The sequence below is a fragment of the Suncus etruscus genome, chromosome X, assembly GCF_024139225.1.
Source record: "Suncus etruscus isolate mSunEtr1 chromosome X, mSunEtr1.pri.cur, whole genome shotgun sequence".
Classification (NCBI taxonomy): domain Eukaryota; kingdom Metazoa; phylum Chordata; class Mammalia; order Eulipotyphla; family Soricidae; genus Suncus; species Suncus etruscus.
In genome coordinates this window covers 69,292,350-69,305,845 of record NC_064868.1, presented here as the reverse complement: position 1 = coordinate 69,305,845, position 13,496 = coordinate 69,292,350, and positions in this window count along the sequence as shown.

Sequence of the window (13,496 nt, the reverse complement as noted above, 5' to 3'; positions counted from 1 at the left end):
AAAAATTGGGGGAGAATTGGCACAAGAAAAACTGATTCACATATTCAATCATCAGGGAGATGCAAATCAAAACAACCATGAGATATTATCTTACATCTACAGAGTCTGGCACACAACACACAAACACAGAATGAACAACCAGTGCATGCATCGATGCAGGACAATGGACGATAATATGGATATCCTGCAAAAAAATACAACTAGACATATGATATAGAAATACCACTCCTAGAAATATACCCAAAACACTATGCAGAAAGCCTCTGGATCCTATGTTCATTGCATCATTATTCACAATAGCCAGAATCTGGAAATAATACAAATGCCTGATATTTGGGTAAAGAAACTGTGGTACAATGAAATGCTACATGGCTCTTCCAAAAATGAGATTATGAAATTAGCTATACATAGATGTATATGAAGTGTATTATGCTGATCAAAATTAGTTTGTGTCTATTAACTGGTGTTACTATTAGTTCACTAATTCAAAGAGAGATGAATGTTATGAAACTTTGTGCCATCTTTTGTATAATTTTTGCATCTTTGTGGTATTTGTCTTGCCTTAAAGTACCCTGTTCAGTTATTCTTTGAGTTTTCTTTTAGTTTATAAATTTCCCTAGCTGATTGTACATCTATGAAACTGTGCATCCTCCTTCAAACATAAATGAGATTCTGGCTGGCTGAAGTATTCATGGTGAGACATTTATTAGTTGATTTTTTCACTATATACCACCACTGCCTTCAAGCCAGAAGGATTGCTTGCTACCAACCTGCTGTAAATGTTGAGCATTCTCCGTTATATAGAATTTGCTCATTTGATCTTTTTTGCTTTCAGTATTCTAGCAATTTCTATGTTTTTCATCATTGTGCTGAAGGTGTGTTTTTTTTCTGGGTCCCTATTAACTGATATTTTTCGGGTGTCCACTGAGTTGGTTTATGTATTCTTCATATTATCCCAATATCCTATTGTCTTCATATTTATTTTGAGACTTTTTTTATTGTTTGTCTTCTGTAGGTTTTATGCAATTCATCTTTGAGCTCACAGAGTCAGTTATTAGCAGCTGGTACTCTGCTATATATATCTTCCAGTACTTTTTTCATTTCACTTAACTAGTTTTTCAGTTCTGAAGTATTTGTATTTTTCTCATTTTGCTATCACATTGTCTTGTGTTTTATTGGCACTCCAGTCCATTTTTTCTTTGAGCTCTTTAAACATCAAACTTATGTACACTCTGAACTCCACTTAAGAGACATTAAATAAGGGATTTGTATGGACTGGGTCTGAAGAATTTCGGTCTTCACACAAAGGGTGTGGTGAGGTTTTGCATTGCTTTACCATGGTTTCTTTTGTACTCTCTAGGTGCTTCTTTCCTATGTTACTGTTAATCTTCTCCATTGTCAGGAGGTTCCTGGATTTTATGTGAGTGAGAAAATTATAGTGTAGCTGTTTGGGAATCTAGGCTCCTGGTGTTGCCTCTGACATGTATGAATGGGTAGGTCGCTGGTCCCTTTATTGTTGGATATCTCTTACAGTTGTGCATAGGAGCCAGTGCCAGGGCTCACTTTCGATCTGTGGTGGAACCAAGTCCCTTTGTAGTTCTGTCTACTCTCACAGAGGCTGGTGCCCATGTGTCAGGCCTGTTGTCCCTTTGTTGATGGGGCTGCTCTCTGGGTGGTTGGGCCAGTGGTAACCATGTTCCCATTGGCTCTGCTGGGTTTCCCAGGATTGTCTTTTTAAAATATGAATCACTATTAAATTTTCCAGTAATTTGGTCACTATTTATGATAAATAATCATTTGATATTTTCTTAACTTTGCTACTATGGTGAATAATACCAATATAATATCAAATACAAAATAAAATTGTATGAATGAAAAGTTTCCACATGTGCACAAAATATACACGCATAAATATGTTTGAGGAGCCCATATGGGGTGCCAGGGATTGAAATTGCTTCAGCTGCATGCAAAGGAAAATGCCTTATCCTGTGTACTATCTCTCCAATTTCTTCATTTAAAATGTTTATTTAAAAAACATTGTACGCATTCATCCCTGTTCTGCTATATATGTTACAATAAAATTTTTTTTAAGATATGCAGAATTTATTCCGAACAAAGAGTGGGGATGGGAACAAAGATGGGGTGGAGCAATCACATGTACATGTCAAATGGAGCAAGAGGTAAAGGTGTCCCACATCCCTTGGACTTAAGAAAAGGGGGCAGCTTGGAGCCCTAGAGTTCAGCATGGCCTCCCATGGGCAGGACCAAGGCCACCGTATTCACTGTGGTATGAGCACCACCTAGCTGGAGTGACCACAGATAGTGACACTTGTGCAGGTGAGCAGGAGATATGGTGGTCATGGGTTAAATGCTTCCTAAATGCAGGACAAAACTGGTCATGGAATGGGAGGAGGGTGGCTCTAAATCCGGTTACAGAAGGAGGAGTCCTTGCAGCAGGAGAGATCCACCTGGGCTGTGGGCCTGAAGAAGTCGAGGGAAATGCACAAACTGCTGCAACCCTGCTGTGCGTACTGCATCCTGCCATCTTCGTAGACCTTCCTCAGAAAGCACTGCTGGTTTCCAGTGGCCTCACAGGTGCTGACCTCAGTCTCGCAGACACCAGCCTCATTGACGCGTGGACATTCGTGGCAAGTGAGAGCTTGCACGAAGGCTTGGAACAGCGTTATTAATTTTGAGTGACATTTCCCTTCCATCAGTGCAATGAGTACGCTCTGAGCAGAGCCAGGCACCCAAACAAAACCAACAAACTAAAAAGAAATTTCTCTCCTAGTGTCGGTGAGTTTAAAATTCTGCTTTTAAAGGTGAAAAATCTGTGCACAGTGATCTCTTCAGGGCAGCCCTATAAGTTCAGAAAACTAAGGTTCTTTCTTGGGCCCAAAGTGCAAAATACAATAAAATTTTATTTTCCTGAAAGAAGTCAGCAGAACAAAAGGCATAGATGCAGATATCTCTGTCTAGGGTACCAGATCAATAGTACAGCATGTATAAGGGCATATCTGCACTCAGCTGACTCAATTTTGATCCCTGGTATGCCATATGTTGTCTTGGACCCCGTCAGGAGTGACCCCTAAGCACAGAGCCAGGAACAAACCCTGAGCACTATGAGTTGTGGCCCATTAACCAAAATAATGATCTGCCTCATTTGTGATATTTAAATACTATACACACCAAGGGAGCAAGTTTCTATCGAAGCTGAAGCAAAAGGGAGAACTGATCTACACAATCATGCTAGTAGATGGACTTAGAGGGAGCTATTCAAGTTGTATGTAAAGGGAGATGGATACGCTGGTGATGGATATGGTGTCAGGATTACTTGTATAAGAAGCTATCATTAACAGTATCATAAATGGCAAGATCTCAATTTTAGAGATAGAGAATAGGTAGGAAACCAGTACTAAACCACTTCATTTATTTGTACAATCTCTGTATTTTTAACAACAAACTATATCTGTATTTTAGTATTTCTACCTTGACATCATCTTAATATTAATATTGGATGTGAAACGCTCACCCTCAGGGATGTAGGTAATGTTTTCCTTGTCATCACAGCTAGTTTATCTTTTACAGATGGCTTGGCAAATAGCCAATACAATATACATAGCTAATTTGAACACTATTTTTGTCACTATTACGTATAAATATGTATTGAAATGGTATAATATTCATAAATCTGTTCAAATAAAAATTCATTGACAAAACTAAGCAGTGGACTATAGTTTTCAGGTCCCTGCTTTAGTAAAATTGGAGGTAGGACATAGGGTATAGACTTTCCTATTCCTTTGATGTGTCAGCCCATTTGGATTGGATGACAAAAAAATAACATGGCAGATTCTTTACTTATGCATATGCATATTCGCATTTCCCTGCTTTAGTAAAATTGGAGGTAGGACATAGGGTATAGACTTTCCTATTCCTTTGATGTGTCAGCCCATTTGGATTGGATGACAAAAAAATAACATGGCAGATTCTTTACTTATGCATATGCATATTCGCATTTAAGGTAGTTGTAATACTCTCTAATTCTTTTGTTTAAAATATTATCTTAGGCACTGTGGTTTACATTGTTGTTTGTAAGTTTTCATGCAGGACACATTCCAAACTACAACCTCTACCATGGTTCTATTTCTCTTCAACATTGTCCAGTTTCTCCATACCCACATCTTATTCCCACCCCTTCCTCTCATTGATAAAGAGTAGAACCTGGGCTGATCATGTGTAGGGGAAATACCATAAGTCCTGTGCTTTCACTTTAGCAGCTAATCTTTGAGTTCTTATGTATGTTGTATATTTTTTAAAATGTTTAAATATAGTCTCCTGTTTAGTGATTGTTTAATTTACTATATCTATCTTGTTTCCTCCTTTTTGTTTACTTTTTTTTTGGTTTTTGGGTCACACCTGGCAGTGCTCAGGGGTCACTCCTGGCTCCATGCTCAGAAATCACTCCTGGCAGGCTCGGGAGACCATATGGGATGCCGGGATTCGAACCAATGACCTTCTGCATAAAAGGCAAACGCCTTACCTCCATGCCATCTCTCCAGCCCCTTGTTTCCTCCTTTTTAAGAAACATTATTTTTATGACACTTAATGATTTAAGCCAGGGGTCTCAAACTTAATTTACCTGGGGGCCGCAGAAGGCAAAGTCAGGGTGATCCTTGAGTGCAAAGTCAGTAGTAAGCCTTGAACACTGGGGGGTGTGACCCAAACAACTAAAACAAAACAAAACAAAACAAAAGAAAAAAGATTCCTTTAGGACAAGGCCACAAAATGTTGTATGGATGGCCACAAACGGCCCTCGGGCCGCGAGTTTGAGACCCCTGAAAGCAATTCCTAGTTTATTGATCGTGTTTTATGTAAATGTAGCAAAAACCATGTCTGTTTTGTCTCAGATTGGTGGTGGAGGGAGGAGTAGTGAGAATTGAAATTTTGTGGTTCTATTATATATTCTTTACAGAATATTATCTTTGCCCATTTTTTTAAATTTTTCCATCATTATCTAGGTGTCATAGGAAACATTTAATATCTTTGCCTTTATTTGACTCAAAATGCCTGGGATTTTTGTTTGTTTGTTTGTTTTGGGGAAACACTCAGTGACGTTCAGGGGTTACTCCTAGCTATGCACTCAGAAATTGCTCCCGGCTTGGGGTGACCATATGGGACGCTGGGGATCGAACCGTGGTCCATTCTAGGCTAGCGAGCCGGCACAAGGCAGACTCCTTATGCCCGGCACCACCCCTACAGCCCCAAAATGCATGCTTTATTTAGAAAAATTGCAGCTTTACATTATTTTTACATGTCTATAAATGCACATGTTTTGAGTCCTTGTCCTGAAACATTGTACTTATTTTTCAGGTCCTCTTTGTGTGGCTTATAATTTATTCTGTACTTAATCATTCTAGATGTACCTTTGTACTGACTACAACCTCTCATTCTATTCCTTCTGTATCTCTTGTAACTTTTCTTGCTGTCATTGTTGCCATGAAATTTTAGTGATGAGATCGTGACAAACTGTGTACTGAAATTTCATCTTTTTTTTCGTTCAACACAGAATTTTTGAAATGTGGCAATCTATACTTTAACATAATGATGAAAGTTAACTTTATCTAGATTTTGATGTAGCTTTTATGCTTGTATTGAATACTTTAAGTTAAACTGTTGGGAAGAAGGCATATAGGTGGTCAACACTGTTTTCTGCCAGTTTATTTTATTCCTAATACATTATATCTTGCACAAAATATACCTGCCTATATATTTATCTCCTTTTTATTTATACTTATTGTCTACACATATATGCAGAAAGACTTTTTTACTATTGTTTTTCTCTAATTGAGGTTAGCTGAGGTGACCATATGACATAGCAAGTACTTTTTCAATGAATTCTTTTTTCGTAACTTGGAGTAAATTAGGGCCTTGAGATGTATTCTAAAGATGTTAAAATATGACTCACCCTAAAACAGGTTTATGAAGATGGACCAAGAATTCATATCCACACTAATGGATTTTGCTGCAAAGAGTCTGCTGAGTAATGAGCCTATAGCTATCCAGTCATTGGAAGTTCTCCCTAAACACCTCTACATTCCACTCTTCAATAGTGCTTTCTTAGGAAGGCATAAGAAGGTGCTAAATGCAATGGTGAGAGTTTGGCCTTTCTACTGCTTGCACATCGGGACACTGATTGTACAAGAACCACCTTATGAAATATTGGAAGCCATAGTGGATGGTCTTCAGTTCCTACCTGTCCAGAACACTTCCTAAGGGTAAGGCTAATCCAGTAGAACTGTAGTGAATTAGGAGGCATAAAGGTTGGTTCTGGTATTGGGGGATATCAAAAGGCTCCTCAAAATAAACAGAAATTCGTGTTTATGTTAGGTGTATGTTTATTTTCCTATAGTGAAGTGACCTTAGGTACTCCTAAGCTTTAACAGGGCCAACTATAGAATTAAGTGGATTGAGGATACTTTGGATAGATTGACTTACCAAGTCTAATTTCTTAGAAGGGTATTGCCTAGGAGAACCAGAAGTGAAGAAATTGTAAGGAAAAGAGTGAAAGATGCTTCAATTTGCATGGAAAGAACATGTGTGTGAATGACATGTGGATTGTAATTGTGATTGTAAAATGTAAATGTAAATGTAAAATCTACTGTCCCAGCTGCACTTTTTTGCTTCGTATAACAAAGCCTGCTACTATTCATATGTTCTGTTTCTTTTCTCCATTACAGGGGCCCAAAACTGAGGATCTTGGATTTAAGGCAGTCCCAGGACTATGAAATAACATGCTATTATAGATTCCAACAGAAATTGTGTTCACACTCCAGTGTTAATGCTCAGAACTCCATTTTTAAAATAGAAGAAGTTCAGCATAGGGGTATGTTCAGTGAAAGAATCACTTCCGAGTCTGTATCGTCCTGGAAACCCATCGAATTATTAGTCAACCTTTCCTTTTACTCTAGTTGGAGAACAAAGCAATTTCTTCTTTTCATTAAGAGAAAGATTGAGCAGAGTTTTGGGTCCTTGCACCTCTGCTGCAGATATTTGCAAATTAATCATATTTCTATGCATACCAGTAGCGTACAGATCCTGGATCCATCATGTGTTGATCATCTAGAATTGAACTGGGTTCATCTGAAGAAAGTCATCACCCTTTTTCCTCAGTTCATTCGCCTAAACAGCCTTATGCTGTCTAATATTCCCTTTCAGTCCTGTAATGGATCAAACTTTGAAACTTTTCTCACCTGGCTTGGGAAGTTGGACATGCTTCAGGAGCTCAGCTTTTCTTTTTTCTGCTTGACCAATCAATTGCAGAAAGTGCTCAGGTGAAGGAGTAGGGATGGGAAATGGCCCTTGCCTAGATAATTTTGAGCCTCTGTTTTTCCTTCTTCTCAGCATGGGGATAATGAGAGCAGAGAAGCACCTGTGTCAAGGAGAATACCAAGAATGGAAAGAAAAATACACTAATTCATTTTTTCAGTTGTCCAAACATGTCCAGACACCATGAGACTTTTCTAGATAAATAGAAACAGTTTCAGTTCTTGCCTTATTGGAGTATAAAGTCTCTTAGAGGGACCACACGCATTCACCTGGAGATATTTTAGAGCCATAGCACTTATTTATATCTTTATGAATGAGGACAATAATGAACACTGTCATATTATTTTGTTTTTGGTAATTTCATTGAGGCTTAGACCCTAAATGGAGATCTTGTTTCCTGGTGAATAATGCAAATGACCACTCATTTGACTGATTTGTCCCACCAATCTTATACAAAAAAGCAAATGACAATTCACCATTGTATGTTTTTTTGTCAGTTTTCTTTTCTCTCTTTATTCCCATAAACTCTCAACTGCTACTGTGCTGTACAATTGGAATATTAAAAATGTGACCCTTGCTCAGTAATAGTTCCTATCCCAAGGTCTTAAATGTGTAGGTTTTAGCTCCAAAACTCATATAGCTAAACTTACTGTAGCAATTATTTAGAAATTAGTTATTACTATTATATAAGTCAACGAGTCCATCCATCAGTCCCTCCATACATTCTTTCATCTATAACTAGAACTCAGGATCACTGGGCTGTTCCAATATCTTCTTCTCTAAGAGTAATCTTTCTTTGCTTTCTTTTTTTTTTTTTTTTTTTTTGGTTTTTGGGCCACACCCTGTGACGCTCAGGGGTTACTCCTGGCTATGCGCTCAGAAGTTGCTCCTGGCTTCTTGGGGGACCATATGGGACGCCGGGGGATCGAACCAAGGTCCGTCCTAGGCTAGCGCAGGCAAGGCAGGCACCTTACCTCCAGCGCCACCGCCCGGCCCCTTTCTTTGCTTTCTTAACAGAGTCCTGCAGCATCTTGTTCATTTGAATTCACTGAGATTCCTGTTCTGTGAACTTTCTTACAGAGACCTCACTGTGCTCTCACAGAGTGATCATGTCACCCATTTAAAGAGACTAGATCTCAGCAACAATTTACTCTGGTTAGGTTATGATCCCTTCAAAGTCTGCTGGAGAGTTTCTGGCACCCTGCAACATTTGGAGATAAACAACTGCAAAATCACTGATTCTGTGCTCCCTACTATCCTCCCAGCCCTGAGCAACTGTTCTCATCTCCGTGTCTTGAGCTTGGCCTACAATTACCTGTCAATGACTGCCCTCGTGAATCTTTTGCAAAGTTTAACAGCCTTGTCAAATCTGAGGCGTGTCGTTTACCCTGTACCTCTCCATTGCTATGAACTTGGGAGATTTGGAGGCCAGCTGGATCAAAATAAACTTGCTGAAGCTAAAGCTCAATTGAACTTGGTGCTACAGATGGCACAGCGGAATGATATATACTGGACCATTTTATAAGGGTGATGTTCACAACACTAAGAATTGTTTCAGCATTGATGTGAGGCTTTTCACTGATGGCCTATAATACTTGTGACTCACACTGAATGTCTCAACACACCTTGTGGTAGCAGCATCAACATTTTATACCACTCAATTTTTTTGCCCATAGATAACATTTGTAGTAACATATATGTAATCTACTGTTATGAAATTTGTCTTTTATTTAAAAGGGAATCTCACCAAATGTATTAGAGAAATGTTTCTGGGATGTTTTCCTATTGCTTTCTAGCTACATCTTCTTGTTAACATTTACTTGTTGGTTACATAGCATCAATTGGCAATTGATTTCCCTGCTCAATTTGTTTGGTTCTATTATAGACTAATCTCAGTGGAGAAAAATGTTATCAACAAAAACTATTTTTTGATGCTGTGGTGATTGACTGAATAGTTTTTACTCTTGGATCTTTAAACATCTTGATTTCTTTTTTGCTTGATGAGAAATAAGTGTTAAATTAATAGAAACAAACTATGCCTACACATTATCAGCACTTTGCTATACACTTTGTTAACTTACCTGGCATATAGTTACACTTCTTTGAGCCAATCTATTGACTTAGATAGTGTTCCAGGTGCTAAGAAACAAAAATTTCTTTGTCTCAACTCACTTGGTACATAAACATCCTTGAATTGTCAGTCTCAACATTCTTTCTACAGAATTGGAAAAACTTTCTTGCTACCTCATTCATGCCTCCTATTTTTATCTTCTGTGTATTTTCTTATACACTCTACTCAAAACATGGTGATCATCACAGTTTGTTGGGTAGCTTTTCAGCCTTCATTGGAGTTCTTTTTTATCTTTAACTATTTCAACAGGTTTCTCCTACTTAATATGTTTCCCTTTAATATATTGTACCTATTCTTCATATTATATATCATCCTGAATGCCGTTGTTCCTTCTGTTCTTCCAATAGAGTTGCACTCCTCAGTGAGGTACACTCTAGCCATACTTGACTAAGGAACACTAAGCATTTATTTCCTTTGTAAAAGATGTCATCTAAGTATTAAATTCACATGGTCTACACATGATTTAAGAAAAAAACGTAAAAATGCTGACTACCTAACTTATGTTTTTCTTATATTGATAACACGTTAAAATGCTTACAGTTGGTAAGCCACAGATAAAAAGCCAAATAATATTAATTTGTTCATCTATAATCAACCTGCTGATAATATGCTGTATCTCAAAGGCTGAGAAAGAAATGGCTCAATAAAGTTGCTCTTCACATTTTAAGGACTTTGTAAAAGAGTGTTAAGGAAATAATATTTTGCGTTGTTTATATGTTGAGATGAAAATATAGATAGTGCAATTACTTACAAAACAAATCATTGAATTGCTTATGCAACTGCATACTTACAAAACAAATCATTGAATTGCTTATGCAACTGCATTTCAAAGCCTCAGATTAAATAATCTAAATATAATTAAATATAATATAATATAATTAAATAATCTAAAAAGAAAGAAATAACTTAGTAATGTAGTTGACAGTTTGTTCTTATTCTGTCCATTTTCTAAGAGCACACTGAATTTCTGACTTAGAAAAATGTTAAAATGATAAATATAAAATGGATTCAATGCCTAGCACCACATATTTTCCCAAAAACCCTCATAACTGTATCCTAACACAACTCAGAGCTTTGCCAGATAAGTTCCAATACCAAAATAATACAATTGGTACATAAATTGTATTTATTGTTCCTTTGATGAAATAAGCCAGGACAAATAACCCAGATTATTTCAGAAAATGTTTTGTACTATTCATTAGTAATCTATTTCTGATGCTTATATTTTAAAACGATATAAGTAAATCCAAATTATTATTAAAATATGATACTAATGCTATTATTTAATTCATAAATTATATATAATGTTATTTTAAATAAAATATTACTAAAATCATTAGCAAATTTTGTTTTTTTACTTTTTATGTGATTTTTGCTATATTTCTATGGGAGTGAGTAGTACTGGAATATAAATTCCGTGCAGACATGAGCAGTTTATTTTAAGCATTAATTATTATTTTTTCTTTTCTGATGTTTTTACATTGGAGTACTTACAGATATTGGAGAGGAAGCTACTCTGAAGAATTTATAATTCCTACAAATACATCATATTTGAATTAGAGAGCATTGTTTTTAAAGTAAAAATCAACCAATATAAGTGGTCTACCCATGTACCTGGCAGCAAATTATGTTATTTATAAGATATAGATGTATACAGTGTGTCTATCTGAAATATATTTTAAGCTTTGAATATATAGATTTATACCATTTTAGGTTTTTGTATTTAATTTATTGATATGAAATTCACATAGCATATTGTCCATCCACTCATATTGTAAAATGTCCATATTCTTAGTATATGGATTAGAGTGTACTTTATATTTTTAACAGATCAAGCAGAAACCCTTAAACCTTATACTTGCATCCGTAATTAATGTATACTCTTTTTTTTGGCTTTTGGGTCATACCTGGTAGAGCTCAGCGGCCACTCCTGGCCCTGCACTCAGAAATTGCTCCTGGCAGGCAGGGGGACAAAAAGTGAAGTCGGGATTTGAACCACTATCCATCCTGGATTGGCTACTTGCAAGGAAAATGATTTACTGCTGTGCTCTCTCTTTGGCCACCCTTATGTATACTCTTAAGCAATAAGTAATTAGCTTTGTCTTTACATAGTTCTCTATTGTATCATTACATGTGCATGAAATCATACACTATCCGGCTTTTTGCACTGGCTTATTTCACTTAGGAAAACATTTTAATTTGTTATCTATACTGTTAGGTGTTCCAGCAACCATCCTTTTAGACTTCAATAATATTCCATAGTATGACTATCTCTTATTTTGCTTATGCTAATTATCACATGGACATTTGGATTGTTTCAAAATTTGGTTCAAGTGAATAATGCTTTTATAAAACAGTAACTCATTATTTTGTGAACATATTCTCTCATTTGGGGAATATATTATTCATGTGAAATACTTGGAAATGCATGAGGGTTCTGATTTTTCATATATTTATAAGTATTTGATAATATCAAACATTTATTACAAGCATCATCATAATTTACTTTTAAGTAATATATCATTGTATTTATGAATTTCTTTAATAACTAAATTATATTGATCACCTTCAGGTATGCCTCTTGCTCATTTTTAGAATCTCCCATTGATAAAGGCCCATTTGATCATTTATTCTATATATACATAATGTATCTGATTTTATATTTACTATTTTTTATCATTTTTATTTTGGCCATATTGGCTTGCATATCTTTCACAGTAGTATTTTAGGTACATATTAACATTGAATCAGGGGGATTCCCATCACCAAATTTGTCCTCCCCTCACCCCCATTCCCATCTTGCATCCCATATCCTCACCCTCACCTCCCAGGATGCTAGAATAAGTGGTCCCCTCTGTGTCTAGCTTACTACTTAGTGATCATATATCTGTTTGGTCCTGGTACCCTCCCTTACTTCACCCTCTATTTGAAAGGCAGAACTAGATAGTTCACATTATGTGGTTTTGTTTGAAGAAAAGAAAAACAATAAAATGGGGTATAAATCAAATAAGCCGAAAATGAGTGTAGTCCTTCTAGAGGCTCTCAACCTCAGTTTGAGAGAGGACAGAAAAAAGGGGATTTAAACACTGTACCAATATAAAAAGAGATATCATATAAAATATCCAGTGAGAACTACATCAATAAAGAGAAGCACCACATACTAATCTCACTCCTGAAATAAAACCATGCCATAGTGTAAAAAGAAAGATAAAGTTAAAATAAAATAAAATAAAATTGGAGACATCAGCTTCAATATCTACATCAAATCACAGATTGAAGAAAGAGAAAAATATAACTAAATGGATAAATAGATTAAAAAAAAGATTGTTTTGTGACTTATTTTTTTCCTGCATAGGCACACTAAATATTGGGGGGTATTAGAGAGAGAATTCCCTTGGCCTAGGAGATACAGGGTTTTCTTCACCTTTGAAGTATACTGTCATGGGATTAACTATAGACTCCTTGCAAGTTCATTTACTCTCCCCTTGGTGATTTTGTGGTGTATGGAAGACTTTTGCTTCGTCATGTGTAGTAAAATCAGACCTCTGTCTCTAGAGATCTTGGTGTCTGCACAGATCAAGGAATGGAGCTTATGATCAATTCTTTCTTTGTGGTTCTAGCAATTCTGTTCCTTCAGTGTTGTTTTAATCCATCTTCTATAGTTGGTGGTTATGGTTATTGAGCTGCTCTTAGAATGGAGTCTGGGATAAAGATTTTTGTTATGTTTCCAGAAGACCCATTCAGTTGCGATGATCTCAGTCAGACCTATGGAATTAGATATCTTGTTTGTTGTACAGATTGTATACCAAAGCCTAGGCTAGAACTTTTTTATTGGTCCCAGTATGCATACTGTCCAGTCATGGTTGTTACAACCAGTCATCTGTAGATAAAGATCTTGGCTTTTGCGCAGATCAAAGGGTGACAGGTCTTCTGATTTTGTCTTATCATTGGCTAGTGAGGTAGGAGAACCTGCTCATAGATCAGGTTGTTCTCATCTCCTCATTGTCAGGATATCATTTCCAAACTGGCATATGTTGGT